This window comes from Rhinoderma darwinii, chromosome 1 (genome assembly GCF_050947455.1).
Source record: "Rhinoderma darwinii isolate aRhiDar2 chromosome 1, aRhiDar2.hap1, whole genome shotgun sequence".
Classification (NCBI taxonomy): domain Eukaryota; kingdom Metazoa; phylum Chordata; class Amphibia; order Anura; family Rhinodermatidae; genus Rhinoderma; species Rhinoderma darwinii.
The window spans coordinates 113662013-113688976 of record NC_134687.1 but is presented as its reverse complement, the minus strand read 5'-3'; positions in this window follow the sequence as shown (position 1 = coordinate 113688976).

Below are 26964 nucleotides of genomic sequence, written 5' to 3'. Positions count from 1 at the left end.
ATTTTTACTGGGCTGCCTAGTAGAATCTATCTGGTCATGGAATATTTCCACTGACTTGATGTAGAAAGTGGCCAAATTGTATGCAAATTTTACTTACCTGTCAGACACCAGAAGAAATTTGCCCATTTTTCTTCTTCTTCATCAGGACCAGGTTTCTAGGTCCTGTGCAGCAATTCATCATCATCATCCATACTGTTACACACTTCTAACTCAGATAAAAAGACAAAACCACCATTTGTCCATGACTTGATCTTCAACCGATGAGGCCCACGCAACTGCACCTCTGCCTATTCCATTGCCACCTTTATTTATGGCAATCACATTTTTATAACGGTTCAAAGCTCTCATATTTCTCCCAATAACTTGGAGGTAGTTGTGGCTGTATATCTTCTTCATCATTATTTGTTGACTAAGACCTTCTTGGTCTATTAACATATTGGGTGAGCATCCTCCTATACCACTGTATCACCTCCTCTTAAACCTTTTCCTGATTGGCTATCAGTGTAGGAGGTAGTGTTTACAATCTATATTTTGGAGACTAAAAATAATATTGCAGAGGAAAACATTACTTTGATGTGTAAAGTACTTGGAAGACATGAAAAGGTACTTCGCTTTACTTCAGACTACAAATGGCTATTGTCAATATTGGAATTTACTATTGCATGCGAATGCCTGATACCAGCAAATCACTTCACCATTCTTGGGGGGAGGGGGGAGGGGTCATGCTGAAATAGAGAGTCACAGACAAATTATACCTCTTTATTGTTAACTCTGCCTCTATACTGATCATTTTTACTGCTTTCATTTTCTGACACAACGATTCTTTTAGGCCTCATGCACACGACCGTATTTTTCCCCACCCGTAAATACTGGCGTAAATACGGGTCCGGTGTCACACGTATTCCACCCGTTTTGCACCAGTATTTACGAACCCGTGCCCGTAAATATGGGTCCGGTGTCACACGTATTCTACCCGTATTTACGAGCACGTTTTTGGCGGCAAAATAGCGCTGCACTAATCGGCAGCCCCTTCTCTCTATCAGTGCAGGATAGAGAGAAGGGACAGCCTTTTCTGTAATAAAAGTTAAAGAAATTCATACTTACCGGCCGTTGTCTTGGTGACGCGTCCCTCTCTTCACATCCAGCCCGACATCCCTGGATGACGCGGCAGTCCATGTGACCGCTGCAGCCTGTGATTGACCTGTGATTGGCTGCAGCGGTCACATGGCCTGAAACGTCATCCAGGACTTCGGGCCGGATGTCGAGAGGGACGCGTCACCAAGGCAACGGGCGGGAGACCGGACTGGAGGAAGCAGGAAGTTGTCGGTAAGTATGAACGTCTTTTATTTTTATTTTTTACAGGTTTATACTGATCGGTAGTCACTGTCCAGGGTGCTGAAAGAGTTACTGCCGATCAGTTAACTCTTTCAGCTCCCTGGACAGTGACTATTTACTGACGTCGCTTAGCAACGCTGCCGTAATGACGGGTGCACACATGTAGCCACCCGTTATTACGAGAGCTCCATAGACTTCTATGGACTGTCCGTGCCGTTATTACGGCCTGAAATAGGACATGTTCTATCTTTTTCAACGGCACGGGCACCTTCCCGTGAGAAAACGGGAAGGCACCCGTCGCCAATAGAAGTCTATGAGCCCGTTATTACGGGTCGTGATTACGACCCGTAATAACGGGCGTTTTTACTGTCGTGTGCATGAGGCCTTAGCAATACGTTGAATAAGCTGACATCTTTTTTTAAGAAGCCAGTCAGCACCACCCTTCTTTTTACACGCAATAATTATGTATTTTTAAAGAAAAAAAAAATTGCATTCTGCCCCATTTCTCAATGAAAAAAAAGAAGAATGCTGTGTGTACAGAGCAGTAAAATGTACTAATTCTTTCAATCGGGATATCTTAGGGAGAGTTCACTTCTTGAGGGTTATAATATATTTTGGTGGAAGGGCATGCTGGGAGGAAACGGAAGATGTATATGGCTGACTGGGAATTTAAGAATTGCTAGTATTTTGTTCTGTCAGTCTTTTGCACACTAGCAGGATGCCAAAGAACCAATGTAGAGGGTTACAGCTATCTGTGCCACAATTGCACTGAACTGCTGAGCTCTATGTAGCTACCTCTCCATGTTGAGAATAGCACCAGGATGATGCTGATCTGACATATATTAGAGATATGTTAGTTCAGTTATGTTATATGATTTGCTGCAGCTGAAAATGTTCCAAACATGCACACATACAAATTTGGCCAAAAATCTTGGACCCAGTTTGAATATGATTGGGGGCCCCATTTATTTAGTATACAACACAACCCGTCTGTTCTCAACTAGCTACGATTGTCGCGTCACTCTGCACTTTTTATTCATGTTGGCTGCAATACTGGCTAAGTTCATGCAGCCCTATTTATATTCTTCCTTCCAACACAAGGGACTAGTCCCCACAAAATACCTCCTTGAACCTATTGTTTTACTTCTTCCAACCCATTTAGATTAAAAACCTCTTACGGGCAGGGATTTTGCCTTTTCTTTCCTTGTTAATCCCATTGTTCGGATTATCTGTCGTTAAACTTGTTGTTACCTCCCCAATTATAAGTAAAGAATATTATTATTATTATTATTATTATTATTATTATTAATAATAATAATAAAAAATATTATTAATAATAATAATAATATTATCATGCACTTCCCAGGACAGCATTTATGAGTAGTAGGCCAATTTAAAGAGAAAAAACGAAAAACTAAATATGAAATATATAGTAAATTTTCAGTTCAAATGTCAATGCATGGAGGAAAATGTTATAATGCAGATTTAAATTAATAACAAAACAGATGCTGGTCAAGTAGAACATTTTATCAGCAAATGTTCAGCATGAAGTATTTCTATTTCATTCATTTAGCATCAGCATTTGCCCAAATATGGCACTATGTTAAAAATACCCAGTAGCAAATTTAACCAGTTTAACCATTGGCTGTTGTCATAAACAATTTCTGTTTGCATTTTGCTTCCTAGCAGAAATCTTCTATGATGTATTAGTGTTATTGTGATGATGGAGATGATGATCGTGATTTCAATAATAATAATTCCTGACACAACCTCTTTAAAATAAGCAATTGCTGTGTTGGTCCTCTAATATGTAAAACGTCATGCTGAAATCTAAAATTAAAAATCAGCAATCATGTGGTGTTTATCGAAGTTCTTTAAATTGATACTGCAAAGACTGTGTGCTTCTTATTATACTCTATTAATTCATTTTTCTGAATTGTAACTGTGCAGATGTTTTTTTCATATCATCATTTCCAGGTAGAGATGTAACTTAACAATTCCTGGGATTCAATGCGAAAAACGTAATAGGGCCCCACGCTTACCATGTGCCATTTATAATATTGATGTCTTCTTATGTGGCAAAGGGGCCCTTGGGCCTCCTTAGGCAACAGAACTTGGGTGTGACTACTGCCTCTGCATCTAAAGCTATGTCCCTGATTCCAGGTCAAGAAATATGTCAGCCATATATGCTAATTACTTTTCCCTCTGCAAGTGTGACCACTAAGCTCCACCAAATTTAGGAAAATTGTAAAAGTTGGAAACAGTGAACTTAAAGGGAATGTGTCGCTAGAATTATTATTTTTTTTCAGTTAAACAATTATTATTTAAGTGATTACACATTGTTTTAATTTTTTTAATTTTTTCACAAGTCAGGAAATATTATACATTAGATTCTAATTTATTACATTTCCATGTGCTGGGCACTAGAGGGAGAAGTTCCCAATATTGCAGCATGGTTAATGTGGTAAAGCAACCTCATATATTTATCCTGCAAATTTGCGGTGGACACACTCTCTCTAGTGTCCTCACACAATCCCCCCTCCCTTCTTCTGGCTAGTGCCAGGAGAAGGAATGGTTTGAATCTTCAAACCTCCTACACTGTGTGCCGCCATTTTCTGAGCTACTGCACAGTGTAGGAGGATTAGATACAGGGCTCAGCAGACAGTATATAATACAGGAACATAATACACACATAATAACAACATAATAACACACGCACATAATACACACATCACATACACGAACATAAATTACCTGCCGCCGCCGCCTCCTCCGCTGGTCTACGCTCCTATTCCTTGCGAAGTCGTCATCTGACTGTCCGGCAGCGGCTACCGGTCCACATGAAAATGGTGCCAGATTTCGGTCTGCGAACGAGATTAGTTTTGGTCTGTGTGGGAGCGGCGCATGCGCCTTCCCACACAAATGGCGTGTGCGTGTGCTTCTGAGAATGGAACGGCTCCCGTTCACATTCTCTATGGGGTTGTATGTGCCGTATTCCATCTCTGTATGTGTCGTTAATCGACACATACAGAGATGAAAAAAAAATGGCAGCCCCCATAGGAAAGCGAAGTAAAAGTAAGAACAATGAAAAAAGTAGAACATGAGAACACAAATAAATAAAATTTATGTTAATATCATATTAAAAGCAATATGATAAAAAATTTAAAAAAAATCTTGACACCTGCCCTTTAAGAGTAATATTCTGTTTCGACATCCAATTTTATTGGTGAGTCAAGTTCTGGGATTAGGCACCTTCAGCAAGCTTTTCACAGGGCTGCACAGTTGATACTAGACACACAATACTTCTCGACTGTAAGACAGGATTAAAGTCTATCTAGGTAGATGCAAAACATGTCAGGTTTTTAGATATGATTAATCAATTTTTGACACTTTTTTTCTGTGTTTTTGTCTATTGTCTATTATAAATTGAAATTTTGTAGCAATGTGTATTTACCTTATCCTATGTTCTGAATTAATAAAAAATATATAAATGGATGACAAAAATACCTTCCATAGAAATAAAAAAATAGAGACCATTACTGACTGTCACTGTAAAAATGTGCTTTTCACAACAAATACAATGACATAAAGGAACAGATACAAAATCATGTTAATAACAACAAAACCTCTCTGGTGCAAACTCAACTCCCCTACTTCTTTACACTATGTGCTGAAAAATGGGCTTTGAAATCAAATATAATTTGTGCTCTTTTTATGTTAGAAATGTTAATATTTTCACTTTTGCATATTCACTAATCCATTTAATATTAGGAATGAATCAATTCATCTTTAGGGAATAACTGAAGATGCATTGCATCCACAATTTTTCAGCGATTTTCATTGCCCATATAGAACTACCCTAAATTAAATAAACATTCAGGACATGTGAATGATATAATTTTCTGTTTTAAGAGGTACACTGCATATCAATCAGCGTGTGGAGTTAGTTATGCAGCACTTCATAATAATTTACAAATTGTGCACTACCAACGAAAGATAGCAGTTAACAACTTGAATTCCTCCATCACTCACAAAGCTCAAAATATCTTAAAGAGTAGAATATAAAGTATTTCACTAGAATTAACCCCTTAGCGCACCAGGACGCACCGGTAAGTCCTGCATTGAAGTGCTTTAAGGCACAGGGACGTACCGGTGCGTCCTGGCTAAAAACTGTCACCCTGTTAAAGGACAAGGTGACAGAACTGTGCCGTCAACTGTTTATGACAGTTGATCGGCACAGTAAGACGGCAGGGGACCATTCACAGCGGTCTCCTGCCGGCGATCGCTGTGATTGGTCAGTCAAAGCAGACTGACCAATCACAGCTCTATGACGTGTGTATGTGATGACGCTGGCTCAGAAGCTGAGCCAGCGTTATCACCGCCGGGAATCAGCTGTCCGACGCCCCTCTGCAACGGCCAGGACCGGAGCTAGGCACCGATCTGGCTGATTAACCCCTTCGATGCATCGATAAACGTGATCGATGCATCGAAGTGGCTTGTAGCCTGTCGGCAACAACGATGGTTGCCACGGGCGCGGGTGTCAGCTGTTTGTCACAGCTGACATCGTGCCCTAACGGCCAGGACCGGAGCAAGGCTCCGATCCGGCCGATTAACCCCTTAGATGCAGCTATCGCTGCATCTAAGTGATTAGATTGTACCCTATGGTTGCTAATGACAACCATCGGCACCCGCGGGTGTTCCGATGGTTGCTATGGCAACTATAGCCTAACAATTGCTTCCTAGTACGGAAGCCTATTAGGCCCCGCCGGGAGGCGAAGCCTAATAGGCTTGCTGTCAGTGAATAGCTGACGGCTCTAATACACTGCACTATGTAGGTAGTGCAGAGTATTAGAATAGCGATCAGGGCTTCATGCCTTCAAGTTCCCTAGTGGGACAAAAGAAAAAGTTAAAACAAGTTAATAAAAATGTTGTAAAAAAGTAAAAAAATATATGTTTCATGTTAAAAAACACTATAACAGCCTTTTTTCCTATAATAAGTCTTTTATTATAGGAAAAAACAAAAAACAAAAAAAGTACACATATGTGGTATCCCCGCATCCGTAACGACCCAAACTATAAAAATATCACGCTATTTTATCCGTACGGTGAACACCGTAAAAAAATTAAATAATAAAACTATTCCAGAATCGCTGTTTGTTAGTCACTACCCCTTGCAAAACAGAATAAAAAAAGGGGATCTAAAAGTTGCATGTACCCCAAAACTATACCATTAAAAAACGCAGCCTGTCCCGCAAAAAACAAGCTCTCCCACCGCTTTTTTGACGGAAAAATAAAAAAGTTATCGCTCTCAGAATATGGTGACACCAAAAATAAATTATTTGAAACAAAAGTGATTTTATCGTGCAGACGCTGCAAAACATAAGAAAAACTATATATATATGGTATCGCCGTAATCGTACCGACCCGCAGAATAATGTAAAATTGTCATTCATAGCGCGTGGCGAACGCCGTAAAAAAATAAATAATAAAAATCATCAGAATTGCAGGTTTTTGGTCACCTGGCTTGCCCAAAAAATGAAATACAAAGTGATCAAAAAATCGCATGTACCCCAAAATGGTGCCAATGAGATCTACAGATTGTCCCGCAAAGAATAAGCCCTCACACGGCTCCGGAGGAGAAAAAAGAAAGACGTTTTGGCTCTCAGAATATGGCGATGCAAAATGTGCATAGTGTCCAAAAGCGGATAAGATCGGGCGCCATTTATCAGTGCGACACCGGCCACATATCTGTGGATAATTATTTATTTACCCCATTATTATACTCTCTTATTATACCCCTGATGTTCTCCGCACAGCTTACATATGCCCCCACATCATAACTGAAATACCAGCAAAACCCCAAACAAAACAACTAGCGAGCAAAATCCACGCTCCAAAAGCCAAATGGTGCGCCCTGCAGCGTGCCCACGCAGCAGTGTACGTCCACATATATGGCATCACCATACCCGGGAGAACCCACTTAACAGTTTGAGGTATTTGTCTTCAGTGGCACGAACTGGGCACAAAATATTGTGCACTAAATTGGCACATACCTGTGGAAATTTGCAATTTTCACTTTGCACCATCCACTGAGCATTCATTTCTAATATTAAAAAAAAAACCTGTGGGGTCAAAATGCTCACTACACCCGTTAATAAAATGCCTTCAGGGGTGCAGTTTCCAAAATGGGGGTTACTACTTGGGGGTTTGTTTTACTATTTGACCCCAGAGCCCTGCCGTTGTGGGCTAATGCTGCGAAAATCACCAAAATAGGTCTCACATGCGCCTTTCACTCCTAAGCCCTGTCATATGTCCAGGCAAATGATAAATGCCTTGAGGGGTGTAGTTTACCAAATGGGGTCACTTCTAAGGGTTTTACACTCTACTCTGGTACCTAAGAGCGCTCTGCAAATGCGACATGGCGCCCGTATACCAGTCCAGCAAAATCTGTGCTCTAAAAGCCACATGGCACTCCTTTCATTTTGAGCTCTGCCATGTGCCCAAACAGCAGTTTAGGGCCTCACATTGGGTATTGCCGTATTCGGGAGAAATTGGGTAACAAATTATGTATTGTTCTTTCTCCTATTACCCCTTGTGGGGAAAAAAATTGGGTGCAATTTCATTTTCACTTCCTGATTCTAATACAATCTATGAAACACCTGTGGGATAAAAATGCTCAGTACACCCCTAGATGATTACCCTGATTGGTAAAGTTTCCAAAATGGAGTCACTTCTCAGGGGTTTCTACTGTACGGGTACCTCAGGGGCTCTGCAAATGCGACATGGCGCCCAAAAAACAATCAACCAAAATCTACATGCCAAGTAGCACTCCTGCCATTCTGAGCCCTGCGGTGTATCCAAGCAGCAGTTTATAACCACATATGGGGTATTGCCGTACTCGGGAGAAATTGCTTTACAATTATTGGGGCACTTTTTCTCCTTTATTCCTTGTGAAAATGAAAACAATTCAACATTTTCGTGGAAAGAATGTAGATTTTCATTTTCACTGCATAATCCCAATAATTCAGCAAAATAACTGTGGGGTCAAAATGCTCACTATACCGCTAGATAAATTCCATGAGGGGTATAGTTTCCCAAATGGGGTCACTTTTGCCGGGTTTGCACTATTTTGGCCCCTCAGTGGCTTTGCAAATGTGACATGGGGCCGCAAACCATTCCAGCAAAACTTGAGCTCCAAAAGTCAAATGGCGCTCCGTCCTTTCTAACTTCCGCCATGTGTCCAAACAGCAGTTTATTACCACATATGGGGTATTGCTGTGCTCAGAAGAGTTTGCTTTACAAATATTGGGGTGTTTTTTCTCCTTTATCTGTTGTAAAAATGAAAACAATCTGAGCTAAAACTGCATTTTATTAGAAAAATTTAGATTTTCAATTTCACGGCATAATTCCCATAGATTCAGCAAAAACCGTGTAGGGTCAAAATGCTAACCCTAGAAAAATTCCTTGAGGGGTGTAGTTTCCAAAATGGGGTAACTTTTGGGGAGTTTCCACTGTTATGGTCCCTCCAGGGCTTTGCAAACACGACATGGCACCGAAAACCATTCCAGCAAAATCTGCGCTCCAAAATCCAAATGGCCCTCGTTCCCTTCTGAGCCCTGCCGTGGGTCCAAACAGCAGTTTATTACCACATATGGGGTATTGCCTTAATCGAGAGACATTGCTTTACAAATGTTGGGGTGCTTTTTCTCCTTTATTCCTTGTAAAATCTAAAACATTTTATGTTTTTTCAGAAAAAAAGTAGATTTTCATTTTCACAGACCAGTTCCAATAAATTTAGCAAAAAACCTGTGTGCTAAAAATGCTAACCATACCTCTTTAAAAATTCCTTGAGGGGTGTAGTTTCCAAAATGGGGTCACTTTTGGGGAGTTTCCACTGTTATGGTCCCTCCAGGGCTTTGCAAACACGACATGGCACCGAAAACCATTCCAGCAAAATCTGTGCTCTAAAATCCAAATGGCCCTCGTTCCCTTCTGAGGCGTGCCGTGGGTCCAAACAGCAGTTTATTACCACATATGGGGTATTGCCGTAATCGAGAGACATTGCTTTACAAATGTTGGTGTGCTTTTTCTCCTTTATTCCTTGTAAAAATGAAAAGATCGTATGTTTTTTCAGAAAAAAAGTAGATTTTCATTTTCACAGACAAGTTCCAATAAATTTAGCAATAAACCTGTGGGCTAAAAATGCTAACTATACCTCTAGAAAAATTCCTTGAGGGGTGTAGTTTCCAAGATGGGGTCACTTTTGGGGGGTTTCCACTGTTTTGGCACCACAAGACCTCTTCAAACCTGACATGGTGCCTAAAATATATTCTAATAAAACAGAGGCCCCAAAATCCACTAGGTGCTCCTTTGCTTCTGAAGCCGGTGTTTCGGTCCTTTACCGCACTAGGACCACATGTGGGATATTTAAAAAAATTGCAGAATCTGGGCAATAAATATTGAGTTGCATTTCTCTGGTAAAACCTTCTGTGGTACAGAAAAAACTGTATTACAAATGAATTTCGTAAAAAAAAATTTAAATTTGTAAATTTCACCTCTACTTTGCTTTATTTCTTGTGAAATGCCTAAAGGGTTAAAATAATTTCTGAATGCTGTTTTGAATACTTTGAGGTGTGCAGTTTTTAAAATGGGGTGTTTTATAGGGGGTTTCTAATATATAAGGCCCTCAAAGCCACTTCAGAACTGAACTGGTCCCTGAAAAAAGTTCTAAGCCTTGTAACGTCCTAGAAAAATAAAAACACGTTCAAAAAACGATGCAAACATAAAGTAGACATATAGGAAATGTTAACTAGTAACTATTTTGTGTGGTATTACTATCCGTTTTACAAGCAGATACATTACAATTTAGAAAAATGCAGATTTTTGCAAATTTTCTCTAAATTTTGGTGTTTTTTACAAATAAATATTGAATTTAACGACAAAATTTTTTCAGTATCATAAAGTACAACATGTCACGAGAAAACATTCTCAGAATCGCTTGGATAGGCAAAAGCATTCTGCAGTTATTACCACATAAAGTAACGCATATCAGATGTGCAAAAATCGGCTATGTCCACAAGGCCAAAATAGGCTTAGACCTTAAGGGGTTAAAGACATGGTAAAAAAAATAAAAAATCTAATATTCCGCTGTTCCTATATCGTTGGACACTTCCTATTTTTGTCACACCACATTGGCATGTCATCCTGCACCATTTGGCCACGGCAGCCAACCACTACAAATGTAATTATGGACAATAGTTCCCCGCAGCGTCCATCGGTTGAATTGTCATATGGAACTGTATGGCACTCCATTTTTTTTTTTTTTTTTAATAACAGGAAGTGGTAGGGGACTTCAATGACTAAAGCTGAATTTTTTACCTCGTTAAGCAATTTTTAGTGGTCAGAAAATCCTTTTAACAAACAAGAGAACTTAGTTTTTTGTAGTAAGGCTTGCTGGTTAATCTAATAATTTATTTTATGCGGCACACGCCCATATTTATTCAATTCTTACCATCGCTGTGCGTTACCTTTATGATGTTTCTTTGTGCTAAGCACCACCCTGAGATGTAAAATGGAACTTTCGATTTGAATTTATTTGTGTAATCACTGGACTTCCATTACAGTAGTGCCCACTCTTTCTCCCATTTACAATATAGTTTATCTACTCCACCATATAATGTCAAGTATTTCCATTCTTTTTTTTTCTTGTGGGGAAGCTTTTAGCAGTCTATTTTATTTTTTTTGTATCCTTGCGATGATAGTACGACCTGTGGTGAATTATGGTTTATATTCTACTTCCGAAAGGAAGGATATTGTAATTTGTACTTTGATTTTACTTACTGTGGCTTTAGGCATTTTTACATAAATCTCAAATAGAACACTGAATAAAATATAAGTTCAAATATGATAAGAATCAGTAGCCTGGGGTTTTATCTTTGTTATGTGATTACGAGTATAATTTTACTGTAATGTTTAGAACAGGTTGAAATTTATATAATCAAAAAAGTTAAATTGATCATTGATCAGAGAACACAATTAGGCACATTTCCTATCCATATAACTTTTTGGGAACCAAAGAATACAATTATACAACCCTAATTTGTTAAAAATGTCTTCATTGGTTCTTCCAAACCTCTAGTAAATTAGATTAATCACTCCTCCACTCGTATACAGTATTTGGTATATTTCTCTTTAAACTAAATAGTTTAAGATGCAGGAATTCCAACTAAAGTATACTGCTATGTTACAGAAACTCTTTTATTTCTTTATGATACATATTATATGTGATGTCTAGTCCATTCATTCTGATTCCTGGTGACTAAATGGATAATGTTTGGTTTAATTGTCTTGTTACTTCTTTTGATTTTTCATGCTTCTCCATAGCATTTTAATGATTCCTCTTATCGTATCTCTCAATCTAGACATTCCCTGTCATTATAAGAATCACAACCTTTTGCAGCTGAAATATTCAAAATAATAAAGGGGGTGCACAGGGGAATTCAAACTACCCGCAGCTTTCCTTTCAAGCCGTCAATAGGCGCCAGCTGTGTCATGACAGTCTGCAGTCCGTGCCCAATTCACTTTCTACTGATGAATTTGCAAGTTAACGATACAGAATATAAAAATCCTCCGCAGCTCTGCATGTTATTGCCGGACCACTGAATATGATAAGACTATATTCACTTAATATTTTTTAGAGAAAGATAAACTAAAGTACAAGAGAACATTATCACAAAGCTGACTACACACGTTTGCCTCATCCTGAAATTGTTACTTATTACTACAAGATTCCTTTGATTTTATTTCTTGATACTGGGACCATTTTATTTTCTGTTCCCTTCTACTTCATCTGGTTATACGTTTATTGGGAAAACGTCTATTTTTATCTAGGTAAAAATACTAGATTACAAAGCCCGACATAGATCCTCCTAAGTTACCCAATGTCTTATTCTGCAATGGTGCAGCTTGAACAGACTGTTTTGTTGAAGTGGACTCTCGATAGGTAACAGTGAGCAGTTCAAGTGTCACAAGACTTTGACTACTCTTTGAGACTCCCTGCTTCTGAGCTGGGAGAGTTCACTGTAAAGGTAAGACTAAGAAAGAAGAAAGGAGGATCCAGCGAGATGAAAATACTGTGGGGAAACTCAGTTTCCACTTTATCCGTTTGTGAACAGCAAATAACGGACACAGGAACAAAATATTGTGGCAAGGTGGTTAAAATGGCAGGTATAAAGCAGGCTGCAAACCTTGCTACTTAAGATTCCCCATTGTCAGATGACATGTCTCTTGCCTATATCTCCCTTATCCCACAGGAAGGGAATAATCATACTCTGTGTGCTAATTTCAGACCTATTTCGCTGCTAAATATAGATCTGAAATTGATAGCGAAAATGATAGCGTCTCGCCTGAAGCTAATTCTCCCAGATGTTATCTCACCTGATCAAGTGGGCTTTATGATGCAAAGGGAAGGCAGGGATAACTTCATTAGAGTGTTACATATACTACATCATTCTCAAAGACATAACATACCTACAGTTCTTCTCAGCACGGACGCTGAGAAGGCCTTTGACAGAATTAGTTGTACTTTTATGAAGCAGACTATGATGTCCTTTCATCTCGCTACCCCCTTTTATCAATGCTGTCTTCTCCATGTATGCGTCTACCTCTGCCGCTATTGCGGTGAATGGAGTCTAATCTGCCTCTTTTGAGATTTGTAATGGCACTCGCCAGGGATTTTATCACTTATGTTTGTAATGTTCATGGAGACCCTCATGCAGTCTTTATGCATGAATCCCGATATTGTAGGTTTCCGTTTTGGTGGCGTAGAGCATAAATTGGCTGCTTACACGGATGACCTTCTTTTGATAGTTACGAACCCTGAGATCGCACTTCCCAAAGCGCAAGATCTATTCGACTCCTTTGGTCTCTTCTCCAACTTTCAGATCAATTCGAGTAAATCTCAAGCCCTGGGTATAGCCCTACCGCCTGAGTGTAGATCCCAATTATCTGCTGACTCGCCCTTTGATTGATCTTCGCCACACATTAAATATTTGGGGATTAAACTGAGTGAAGATTGCAATGAGTTGTACTCTATTAACTTCAAACTGCTTTTATCTTCCTTCCCTGATATGCTACGTATATTAGACTTACTTTACTTGTCTTGGTACGGTAGGAAAATTCTAGTTATCTCTTATGTCATACCTAAGCTTACCTACTTATTGCAGACCTTGCCTGTCTCTATATACAGATCATATTTTCCACACATGAGTAGGCTGAGCTCCAAATTTATTTGGCGAGGGAAGAGAGCCCGTATTGCGAGTTCTATTCTGTTTCATCAGAAATCTTTTGGAGGCATTGGGCTATGGTATTATCAGGCTTTTCACCTAGCCAGAGTAATTGATTGGTTGCGTGCTCCACAAAATAAATTGTGGGCAGCCTTGGAAAATGACATGTTCGCAGTCCCGCTCCGTACACTCATTTTGTTGGATACATCCCATCCTACTGAGAGTACTCCCTCCAACCCTTTGTTTAGAGCGACACTCTCTGTGTGGAAGAGATTTCTGGATAGACTGGATTTGCAATCCTTACCATCTCCATTGGTTTAGCTTAGGGATATTATTGGTGCTGCCCCAAAGGCTTTGAGTGATAGCACACCAAAGAATGTGAGGTTGTCCCAGATGCTTCTTAACAACTTCTAGATAATGATGGTTGCTTGATCTCTCATTCTGCTCTGCTGTCTTCTTTAGATATTCCCGACAGTCATTTCCCACTGGCCGCTTATGTTAAAATGCTGTTCTGTCATGCTGCAGGTCCTCCACTTTTCATAAGGCAGCTAATTGGTTTGGACTCCTAGTGTCTCAAGACCGAGCCCCACCAAAGCCTATCTCCCTGCTTTATAAAAAAACAACTTTCTGTGCCCACCTCCTCCCATCCTCCATATTTTATTAAGCTGTGGGAACGGGATTTGGGTAAAAAAAATTCTGAAGCGGAAATATCTAAGATAATGATTGTCCCCCATAAAGTATCTAAATGCATCAAAATTCAGGAAAATAGTTACAAAATAATGTCCCGATGGTACAAGACGCCAGACAAGACTTGTCTGTTTTCCTCAACATATTCGGATACATGTTGGCATTGTAAGACAGAAAGAGGTACTTTCTACCATATTTGGTGGGCCTGCAGCGCGATAGCTTAGTTGTGGGCGTTGATCTTTACACATTGCAATGACATATGCAAATACTTCATACCTATATCCCCTGAAACTGCCTTGTTCTCTATCCCTTCCTACCCTGCACAAAATGTCCCCTCTGCTTTATTTATGCTGTTATTAGTTGCGGCCCATTTGTTATTCCCACCTTATTGGCTTTCGGTTACCGTTCCGGCTATTGATCACCGGATTGCGAAGGTGGATCAGATATACAGGTTTGAGGAGATATCTCATTGGAATTCCCTGACTAGGACGGCCTTTCTTACAGTATGGCCTCCTTGGAGAATATTCCAAAAATTAGTTTGAGGGTCTGTATGGCAGAAAACATTTCCTAACTGCTTTATAAGTCCTGCTCCCAGACACGTGTGTCCGCTATGGTGGAAGTCTGTCCCGGTTAATTATTTATTTCTGTCATATTACAATTATTTTCGATGAATGCATTTTTGCATATAAGTTTGTATTTTATTTTACTCCCCCCTTTACCTTTCCCCCTCCCTAACTAGGAAAAATATCATGATATGAAGTGTAATATTATGCATTTTTGGCTGTTATTTGTACATTTGTATATCAATAAAATCAATAAAAATGTAAATAGAAAAAAAAATGTAGGTATGTTTTATTCACTAGGCGAGCTACTATATCCAAGACTACCAAGAACATTTGTTATTAAACATTTAGCCACAATCAAATGTCAAAACATGTTAATCCTAAAGTTGAGCCGATTTAGAAGTGTCAAGAAAGCTGGCATAAAAAAGCTAATAAATTCCCCCCTGTGTTCAGGTGGCACACCAAGCCCAAACTATTTGCAGCATTTTTCAGATGGGTGATTGTGATTACATAACATAAAATGTCATGACAATCTGAGATGTGCATCTATGTAAACAGAATTTTTTGTAGTTATCGACATATACATAGGCTTGCTAGTTGTTTTCAAGAGTCGATAAAGAACCCTACTGCTCTTTTGATGTGTAAGAGTAAGTGGGGTGATCGAAATTGCAACTTTTGTGCCCTTTACGTTGCTCACACCTCTTTTCAGAAAGTGGAAGGAGCTCAACAGAAGTGGGCGTGGCCTTGTGCTACTCAACAATTTTATTATCATTTATGCCAGAAACTGGCTTAAATTATGGCACAAATTTAGATTCCACTTTCTGGCACGCAGATGACCAGAGATGCTCTTAATTTATTAAGAGGCATGAACCTCTTAATAAATTTGGCGTATTTTACTCCAACTTTCTCTATATCGCCAGTCTTAATAAATTCCCCCCAGTGACTATATGTGACAAACAGAATATCAGCCATGCTGACTCAGGATCACATTGCAAGGAGAACAGACTTTATGTTTGAAGAAAATAATATACTGGCAGAGGAATTGATGTTCTATTTATACTTGCATTAAATCATTCTATACAGCATAAAATATTTCTGTTTTGAGCAGATGTGATGAATTTTCTTGAACAAGATTTATCTTGTAGGCCTTCTATGCACATATAAAGATCAGAAGCAGATATTTTACCTCTGTACTCTACAAACTACCTTGACAAGTAAAGTACAATTAAAATTAAAGATGAAGTACCTGCTGAAATCCCTAATCGAAGCTTTATTATTTGACTTTTGCCATAAATATTTAATGGCTGGACATCAAAAAGTTTTATGATGCACAGGAAAGAACAATAGGCTGCAGTTTAAGAAGAAGCTATCTTGGCTTTTAATTCTTTATGCAAAGGAGAAAAACAAAGAGAGTAAAGAGAAATAATATATTCTGGGTTAATAAAAAAGAATAGATAAAAAAAAATATTGTAAACTAGAAGTTTGTAAAAATAGATTGACAAAGAGGTTATTAAGCAATACCTAATTTAACTTATTAAACTTAAACTATGACCTATATTTATACATATGTGTCCATAAACAGAAGTAATATATTTTATTTCCTATCAAATGCATCCTTGTGTCTGTTTTTAACTAGCTACTAAACAGTGTTGAATTTGAGTGGATAACATTAGTGGTTGCCCAGGATTAGAAAAACATGGCTGCTCTCCTATAATAGTAATATGTATTTAAAAACAAAGTCTACATGATTAAAAAAAGGAATCGTAACAAGCAATGAGTACTGTGCACCTTTGCTACAGGCTTGAAAATTGTCTCCTTGCAATGAAAGATGTTGCTGTATCTGCAGCGCTTATCAGAAAGGGATATTGTACTATATTGTGTTAGGCTCCTTTCACACTACGATTAAGCTCTGTTTAGGTCTCTTCCGGCAGAGGTAGAGATGAACAAGAGTCCAAACGCAAAGCAACGCTTCTGTTAGACTTACCATTGATTTCAATGGTAATTTTTTTTTTCAAGATGCATTCCGTTTTCCTCCATTCGCTAGGTTTCTGGTATTTCTTCTTCACGGAAGCAAAAATGCTGCAGACTCCCGGAGCTCCTCACCGCACTCCAAAATAGATGCGGAGCTTGCCGCGCTGAGTGATGGTAGTGTGATCCCAGAGTGCCTCACCACGGTCACTAAAACTTCCTATTAACGCCAACTGGTTCCCTCCAGATATTGTGAAAATAGGGAAAGACAATAGCACATAAACCCAAGGCACCCCTCGGCAACTGAAATCCTTACCGGAGATGGATAAATTCATTCGAAAGAAAGGGGCCTCATCCAAAATGGCGCCGACCCTCCTGCAAGAGGAACAGCATGCAGACGACACGGATAACACCTATGCTCCCTCAGATTGTACAGGGGAGGCCGACGCAGGACCTTTCTAGAGCATATTTAAAGAAAAGCAAGCACTTACTCCGGTTATGAGAGACCTATCGGAGATAAAATCGACGTGCACCAGATAGGACACCAGGTCATTGTTTTAGAGGATGCACATGTTTCTGCTATGGATCATAGCTCCTCTTTACACAAAGCGGCGACAGTACATACTACGCACTTAAACAGCTTGTACTTACACTTGGAGGATCAAGAAAACCGCAGCAGGAGAAGTAATGTAAGGTTGAGAGGACTTCCTAAATCGGTCGCCATAGACTCTCTGCCAGGTGCTGTAACCCATATTTTTATTTCCTTGATAGGGGCTGACCAAGTGGCATCGCTGACCATTGAAAGCGTACATAGGGCTCTCAGGCCTAAACCTGCTGCAAAAGAACCTCCACGCGATGTTCTATGTGAAATTCTAAGATATGTGCACACCGCAGCCATGTTGAGAGCTGCTCGAGAAACACCAGAGGTCCTGTATGAAAGAGTCAGGATCTAACTATATCAAGATCTCGCTGCTAGTACACTAACTCCATATTTTGAAGCTGGTCACAGATGCGCTTCGTGCACGTAAACTGCCGATAAGCTGGCTATTCCACTTTGGACTAACGATCATCAAGAATGGTAAACAAATAACATTTCGCACACCCAAAGATCTGGACAGTGCTTGGCATAAGTTGGACATGACACCTATTGTGATCGGGGATGCATGTCTATTATCGCTATGTCCTCCGTTCCTCGGATGTCACATTGCGGTGACTAAGCCTGTTGATGCTGTGGTCTCCGATCGCTGTGTTTCTGGCCTGGATCCTCTCCTTAGCCATTTTTAGATGCCAGTGAGACCTGGCCGCCTTGTGATCCCTGGTTACCAAGGACGCTTCTGTCCTTCCCTCCTGTAGTGACAGCGAACGCCGGGGGGCCGGCCCTGGCTGGGCCGCGTCATGTGCGTGGCTCGCCACGGGTTGGCCGCCCGGCCGCCATGTCACTCCGGAGGGGGAGGGGCTTAGTACTATTTATGTCCGGCATTTCACTCGGCTCATGTTCGACCAGCTGACTAGTGTCGTGCACGAGCCGGGTGAATGTAACGAGACACGCAACAGGTGTCTCCCGGCCATAGAATTTGAATTCTATGTGTTGAAATCACATCAGTGTACCCCTGATGAAGCACTGTGATAATAACGGTGCTGAAATGCGTAGGGACACGTGTTAGTGGCACGGATTGACGAGGTGTTATATTATAATACAGATAGGGGGAATCGTTGATTGGCAGTACGTGCTAACAACAATAATAGTACCGCTCCTCCTCTGTATGGTCTACCGTGCTTACGCCTCTTTAGTACAATTGGCTATTTAGCCCTTATTTTAGTAAGGTTTTCTATAATAAAAATCATATTTTAATCGTTCCATTAGGCAGTGATATTATTACCCATCAAGTGAACCGATACCTATTATATACCAATGCAACAATTGTTGCTTAACGTCAAAGAATGGTAAACAAATAACATTTCGCACACCCAAAGATCTGGACAGTGCTTGGCATAAGTTGGACATGAATCCTATGGATATCCCCTCTTGGAGGCCAGAGGCACTGGATTTACCGTCACCTCCACAATGCCAATCTTGGCAACCCGCTTTGAAACCTTCGAAAAAGAGTAAAAAGTGCTTACATTAAGATGCTAACACTTGATATATTCCTGGAATAATTCTACCTGGCTATTCTACATGCTGAAGGCCTGGAGATGTCGACTTACACATTGTAAACAGCGTGCGGTTTACATGTTGGTATTACAATATTATGCAATACAGTGTACTACTGTTGTTTATACTTGCAGTTATGGCAAGGTTTAAACTTTCTTTCTCTTTTCTCAGAAAACGTCTAGGGTATTTAGTCACTAAGGCTTCACACATCTGCCATTTTTTTCCTACAGAAAATTATTTTTCATCCTAATCACATCCCTACCCTATCCAATAGCCAGTACTCACAAAGGTTCCATAGCATTTATTCCTCTAAGTCTAGAGGTGTTTGTATTGCTATTCGCAAAAATACATCCCTTAGGCCCCATTCACACGAGAATGAATCAAGTCCGTGTGCTGTGTGTTGAAACAACGCACAGCACACGGACCCACTAATTTCAATGGGGCCATTCACACATGTGTGATTTTTCACGCAGCGAGAGTCCGCTGCGTGAAACTCACTGCATGTCCTATATTGGTGTGTTATCATGCATCTATGCGGCCATTGAATTCAATAGGTGCGGGAAAACCATGCACCGCACACAGATGCACATGCGTGTGTGGTGTGCGTGATTTGCATATCAATTCAGTTGTAAATAATAATTTAAAAAAATGATATGCCTTGCGAGTGCGTGAATAACTGTCACGTTGGGTTAGTGGACTCACTGGGCCGTACCGCCTTGGCAGCTGGCCAACAGGGTGCAGGTCACAATCCATAGTTCGTATAGTGTACCTGTGGCAGCTCGTACAGTAGCAAGGCAGGCTCGGCCCGGACTAGGCAGCAGGTAGACGTCAGGCGTGCAGTAGCAGGAAAGGTGTGGAATACAGCACAGCACGACTAAAGCTCCGCATGGCACTTGACCAGGATGGCACGGGATACCGTATACAGGTACGGGGTACACTGGTAACTGGAAAACACTAGGAGACCATTTGCATAAACAAACTTTGGATATGACAAACAACGCTCAGGCATTGGAAGAAGGGGCACAGCGCTTCTTATAGCCCAGGGTGCTCTGGGAGCAATCAGCTCAATCTCCCACCTGCGTGCGATTTGGCTTCTTAAGTCTGGATTGAGCTTGCGGTCACTGAGGAATAGGGCGGCCGTATATGCAGACATCTCTGGAGAGAAGGGCTTTGACTGGATGTAAGGCGTTCGTGGTCAGTGACCACGGATGTTACAGTATCCCCCCTCTTACGCCCCCTCCTCTTCGGACCAGAACGAGAGAGAAACCTCTTAATGAGGGTAGGAGCATTGAGATTCTCTTCTGGCTCCCAGAATCTCTCTTCTGGACCAAACCTCCTCCAATCTACTAAATAAAATATTCTTCCTCTTACTTTTTTAGTGTCCAGGATCTCCTTAACCTCAAAGGTGTCTGAAGGACCGCTGGAAGCAACCGCAGAGCTAGGAGACTTGGTATAGCGATTCAGAATCACCGGCTTCAGGAGAGAGACATGGAAGAAGTTGGGGATCTTGAGGGTAGGAGGCAACCGAAGCTTGTAGGTGACAGGGTTGATCTGCTGTAGGATCTTAAATGGTCCGAGGAACTTGGGAGCAAATTTGTATGATGGCACCCATAGTCGGATATTCCTAGAGGACAGCCAGACCTTCGTGCCAGGGAGAAATTAACGAGGTTCTCTTCTCCTTGTGTCAGCCTTCCGTTTCATGCGGTCAACTGCCAGTAGGATGTAGGATCGAGTCTGCTGCCAGATCTGCAGGAAATCTCTAAAAGCAGAATCAGCCGCTGGTACCTTGGACGCATCAGGCACTGGGAGAGGAATTCATGGGTGTTGGCCGCAGACAATGAGGAACGGTGTATTCCTTGTGGACTCGCTGGTGTGATTATTATATGAGAACTCAGCCCACGGAAGCAGCTGCACCCAGTCATCATGCTGATTGGAGATGTAGTGGCGTAGGTAGTTCTCCAAGATCTGATTGATCCTCTCGACCTGACCATTGGACTGAGGATTTTAGGCTAAGGAAGGCTAAGTCCAACTTCACACCGAGGAGTCCGCAGAGGGCTTTCCAGAACTTTGAGGTGAACTGAACCCCCGATCACACACAATATGCAGCTGCAAGCCGTGCAGGCGGAAAATGTGTTGGATGAAAAATTTGGCCAGTTGAGGAGCAGACGGAAGACCGGTCAGCGGAACGAAGTAATCCATCTTCGAAAATCAGTCCAACACCACCCAGACAGTACTGCATCCTGCAGAGGGAGGCAGGTCCGTAACAAGGTCCATAGCTATATGCTGCCAGGGAGCATCGAGCACAGGCAATGGCTGGAGCAGACCAGCAGGTCTGGAGTGAACGGCCTTGTTAGCTGCACACACTGAGCAGGAAGAAACAAAGTCCATAATGTCTTTGGGCAGGGTGGGACACCAAAAATGACAGGCAATCAGGTCTCGGGTTTTATGGGTCCCCGCGTAACCTGCCAGTTTAGAGCAATGTCCCCAGTGGAGGATTCTCCTTCTGTCAGCCAGGCGCAGAAAGGTCCTCCCTGGAGGAATATCCCCAACTTGCAGGGGGTTGGCAGAGACAATGCAGGACAAGTCAATAATATTCTGTGGAATTTTAATGGTGTCCTCTGTCTTGAAAGATCTGGACAAGGCATCGGCCCTCACATTCTCGTCAGCCAGGAGATAATCGAGCTCAAACTGGAACCTGGTAAAGAACAGCGACCACCTGTCCTGACGAGGATTCAGCCGTTGGGCCGTCTGGAGATAGGTGAGATTCTTGTGGTCCGTAAAAATTCGGATGGGATGAGCTGCACCCTCTATTATGTCTCCACTCTTCCAGAGCCAATTCGATGGCCAGTAACTCCCGATCCCCAATCGAGTAGTTGTGTTCTGCAGTAGGGAAGAGCTTAAAGAAATATCCACATACCATTGACTTGCCCTTGGAACCTCTCTGGAAGAGGAGTGCACCCGCACTGACAGTGGAGGCGTCCACCTCCAACGAGAACTGTAGAGAAACATCTGGATGATTGAGGATAGAGGCTGACGTGAAGGCACTCTTCAGGCTATTGAATGCTGACTCTGCCTCAGGGGTCCACACCTTGGCGTTCTTGCCCTTCTTGGTGAGGTTAGAGATAGGAGATGTCAGTGAGGAGAAGTTTGGAATGAACTGTCTGTAAAAATTGGCGAATCCCAGAAAGCGCTGTATGGCCCTCAAGCCTTGAGGGCGTGGCCATTCTAGGACGGACTTTACCTTTTTAGGATCCATCTCGAAACCAGGAAACCAGGAAGGGTAGAGCATCTTTCTCAAACACGCACTTTTCCAACTTGGCATACAGACGATTCTCCCTTAACCGAAGCAAAACTTGACGGACATGTCTCTGATGAGTCATAGGATCTGGAGAAAAATCAAGATGTCATCAAGATAGACTACTACACAAACAAACATAGAGGAGGTCACGGAATATGTCATTATCGAACTCCTGGACGACAGCGGGAGCATTACACAGGCCGAAGGGCATTACTAGATAGTCATAGTGTCCATCATGGGTGTTAAATGCAGTCTTCCATTCATCACCGCGGCGAATCCGGATTAGTTGTAAGCCCCAGGCAGGTATAGTTTGGAAAAAATCTTTGCACCTCGTATACGATCAAACAGTTCTTAGATCAGTGGCAATGGAGACTTATTTTTCACTGTGATCTGGTTGAGACCCCGGTAGTTGATACAAGGACGAAGGGAACCATCCTTTTTCTTGACGAAGAAGAACCCGGCTCCTGCCAGGGAGGAAGACTTCCGTATGAAGCACCTCTCCAAGTTCTCTTTAACATAGGCGGACATGGACAGAGTCTCTGGCAAGGAGAGAGGATATACCCTACAACGGGGAATGGATGCACCAGGAATCAGCTCGATAGGACAGTCATATGCCCGGTGTGGGGGCAGTGTCTCTGCCTTCCTCTTGCTGAAGATGTCCGAAAATGCAGCATAATGACCAGGCAATCCTGCCAATGACTGAGACAGGGGAGGCTAATCCGAATTAATCTTTACCAGGCAACGGTTGTGACACTCGGGGCCCCACTGGAGAACCTCTCCAGAGTTCCAGTCTGGGACATGTAGTCGGAGCCAAGGCAGGCCCAGCAGCACGGGGTTAACGGCTTTGGACAAGACAAAGAACGAGAGGAGCTCGGATTGGAGAGCTCCTACTTGGAGCCTTAGCTGCTTTGTCACAGCAATAACCGGGACTGGCAGAGGTAGTCCATTGACAGATGCAACCACCAATGGCCTCTCCAGAGGGGTAGTGGTCAATTGGAGAGGATCCACCAGGTCTCTACGAATGAAATTAGCAGCGGATCCAGAGTCCAGATACGCTGAGACCCGATGCTTTTTCTTGCCTGACACTATGGTCACGGGGATGGATAATTTAGACAGAAGTCCTTCTTTACCCAAGGTTGTCTCTCCTACCAACCCTAGGCTTTGGGGCTTTTGGGGACACAGATGCACAAAATGGCCTCTGAGGTCCAAATATAGGCAGAGTCCCGAAGTGCGTCTGCGTTGTCTCTCCTGGGTAGAAAGCTTACACTGGTCCATTCTCACAGACTCCTTAGGGGTATCGGCATCGACAGTAAGGTAGAGACCGGACTAGGCAGGCCTCCCTCCCGACGAGCTTATTGGAGCCGTTCTCGCATCCTTATATCAATCCGGGTGGCCAGAAGGATGAGGTTATCAAGGGAAGACGGTAGATCTCAAGCGGCAAGCTCGTCCTTAATCTTAGGAGACAGTCCCTGCCAGAATGTAGCCACCAGGGCCTCATTGTTCCACAACAGTTCTCCCGCCAGGTTGCGGAAGTGTATGGCGTACTCTCCCACGGAGGTGTCTCCTTGGCGTAGGATCAGCAAGGAAGTCGCTGCAGACAAAACTCGTCCAGGCTCCTCAAACACCGTGCAAAATGTCCGGAGGAACCCCTGGAAGTTACGGGTCTCTGGTCCTTGTCTCTCCCAGATAGGATTCGCCCATGCAAGGGCCTTGCCAGTGAGGAGAGAGATGATGAAAGCTACCCTTCAGCCATTAGACGAAAATGCCCTTGCATACAGGCTGAAGTGGATCTGGCACTGGTTCAAAAATCCACGACAGGTCCCTACGTCTCCATCATAGCGGTCAGGAAGTGGCAAAGAAAAACTGGGATCAATACTGACAGGAGGTACAGTCTGAGGATCAACTCTGCCAGGAGGTGTAGTAGGAGGAACGGCAGCTAGCGCCTCCTGCCGACTTGCAATAATGTTCAAGGCCTGGAGGAGTTGGTCCTGTTGAGACCGGAGGTCTAGCATATCTGTCCACATCTCTTGTGACGTCATCTTCGTCTTGGATCGACCAGCGGGGTCCATGGCCTGAGCGTACTATCACGTTGGGTTTCTGGACCCACTGGGCCGTACCGCCTTGACGGTATGGCAGCTGGCCAACAGGGCACAAGTCACAGTCGATAGTTCGTATAGTGTATCTGTGGCAGCTCGGACAGTAGCAAGGCAGCCTCAGCTGGAACTAAGCAGCAGGTAGATGTCAGGCGTGGAGTAGCAGAACAGGCATGGAATACAGCACAGCACGACTACAGCTCAGCACGGCACTTGACCAGGATAGCACGGGATACAGGATACAGGTACACTGGGAACACTGGGAACTCGAAAACACTAGGAGATCATTTGCATAGACAAACTTTGGATATGACAAACAATACTCAGGCATGGGAGGAAGGGGCACAGCCCTTCTTATAGCCCAGGGTGCTCAATCTCCCACCTGCGTGCGCTTTGGCTTCTTAAGTCTGGACTGAGCTCGCGAGCGCACTCTGGTGGTCACTGTGGAACAGGACGGCCGTATGTGCAGACATCTCTGGAGAGAAGGGTGTCGACTGGATGGAAGGAGTTCGTGGTCAGCGACCACAGACGTTACAATAACGCTTACCCCTCGCAAAGCACACTGGTGCATAACGCAACACACGCAGACCCGATTCACGCAAATTTTTCACACGTGTGAATGAGATACACTCGTGTAAATGAGGCCCTAAAGTTGATGCTTCAGTGACAGATTGTTTTAAAGGGCCATGTCTTTGGTATGAAAATCAGCTCCAAATGTGGGATAAATTAAATGGTTTACATTCTACCCTCAACTCGCTTATATCGTTTACCGTGGGACACCTACATTTTGGAGGGGTTCTCAATGTTTAATTTGATCTTCCGATGGACTCCAACTTTACTATCCTGTCCATACCCACCTCTGTAGTCCGTAAACTCAAACTTCTCATATCTCAGTTGGGGGTTGCGGACGCTTGGAGAGTTAGAAATCCATCTGTCAAAGACTACACATGTTACGCTGCTCCACATGGTACTTATCATAGAATTGATTATGTTTTCCTTCCTTTAACCCTGGTGCCAAGTTTGCAACATGCTGAAATAAAAAGTATCACCAAGGACTCTACAAAGGACCAGGGGACATCCATTGCGTGTGGAAGTAAGACGTTTCAGACATCAATATAGGAAAGGAATCTTTATAGTTAGAGTGGTCAAACTATGGAATGTCCTACCCCAAGAGGTAGTGATGGCAGATACTATGTCAGCATTTAAAAATAGGCCAGATGCTTTTTTATTGAAGAATGGCATTGAGGGTTATAATTAATCAAGTAATGAATGACAGATAATTTATTGAGAAAGGTTGAACTTGATGGACCTATGTCTTTTTTCAACCTATGTAACTATGTAACTGTATCAGATCATGCGCCAGTGTCTATTACACTTAACTTACAGGGTGTTCCTAGACGAGAATGGGTCTGGAGACTAAATAATACTATCATTAACTCTCTTGCTCTGAAATTGGAAGAGTTTTTCCAGTTTATTGACTCTTCACAAGTCTCCAGGCTCATTCTGTGGGAAACGCACAAGGCCTACATAAGAGGAGAGCTTATTGCTCTGGCCTCTCGCCTTAAAAAACAAAGTGGCCACCAACTGCTATCAAATATCTAGGTATTACGATACCGACTGACACTAAACAACTCTTCTCCTTGAATTGTCCCCCCCTTATTCCGAAAACACAAACATTTCTTTCACAACTAAATATTCCCTTTCTTTCCTGGATTGGCAGAAAAACTTGCTTGCTACTTATGTGCTCCCTCAAATTCATCCCAGAATAGCACACAGATTTCTTATTTTACAGAAGACACAGGAGGAAATGTCCTTACCGGACTTAAGATTATATTATGAAGCGATTCAATTATTACGCTGGTCTCAATTTACTAATCCCTGTCTTGAACATACTCATTTAGATATTGAAAGGAAGGTCCGCTCGTAGGAATTGCTACACTTGTTATGGGTTAAGCTCCCCATACATTTGAAAACAATTCTAGTCAGTGATATGACCCGGTGAATGCTTAGAATCTGTCAAAAATCCGCTACTTTAAATATGGCCAAGGGAAACCTCTCTCCTCTGGCACCACTGGGTATGCTCCCTCATTTCATAGATAAAACTAACACTGTTGAATCTTCCTTATGGCCTTTGCTTAACACCCTAAAGACACTGAGGTGACTGCCTGTAGAGCTACCCAGAGGCATAGCTAGGGGTTTAGCACAGGGGGGAAAAACATCTGAGTGGGCCCCAACCCAGTGCCCCCCCCATGCATGCTTACAACTGAAGAGGTGCATTCTAATTATAAGAAATAGGGGAGGAAACCTCCAGCTCACCAGTTATGTGCGTCTCCTGACTCTCTGCTCGGATTCCCGCTACGGCTGGCGGTATATAATAGAAAAAACAAGGGAAGTAATCCAGCGCTGAGTCCAGTTGTAAGTTTAAAAAGGAAGCGTTGTTCCCATCTTTATTGAAGTAATATTAAAAATCGTAGGGAGACGCAGTCCCAGAAAAATTGTGAGTAGGCAGTATGCCCCAGCCTACGCGTTTCGAGCAGCTCCTGTGCTCTTAATCATGGCAAAGAAGTATGAGGACAACCATCGT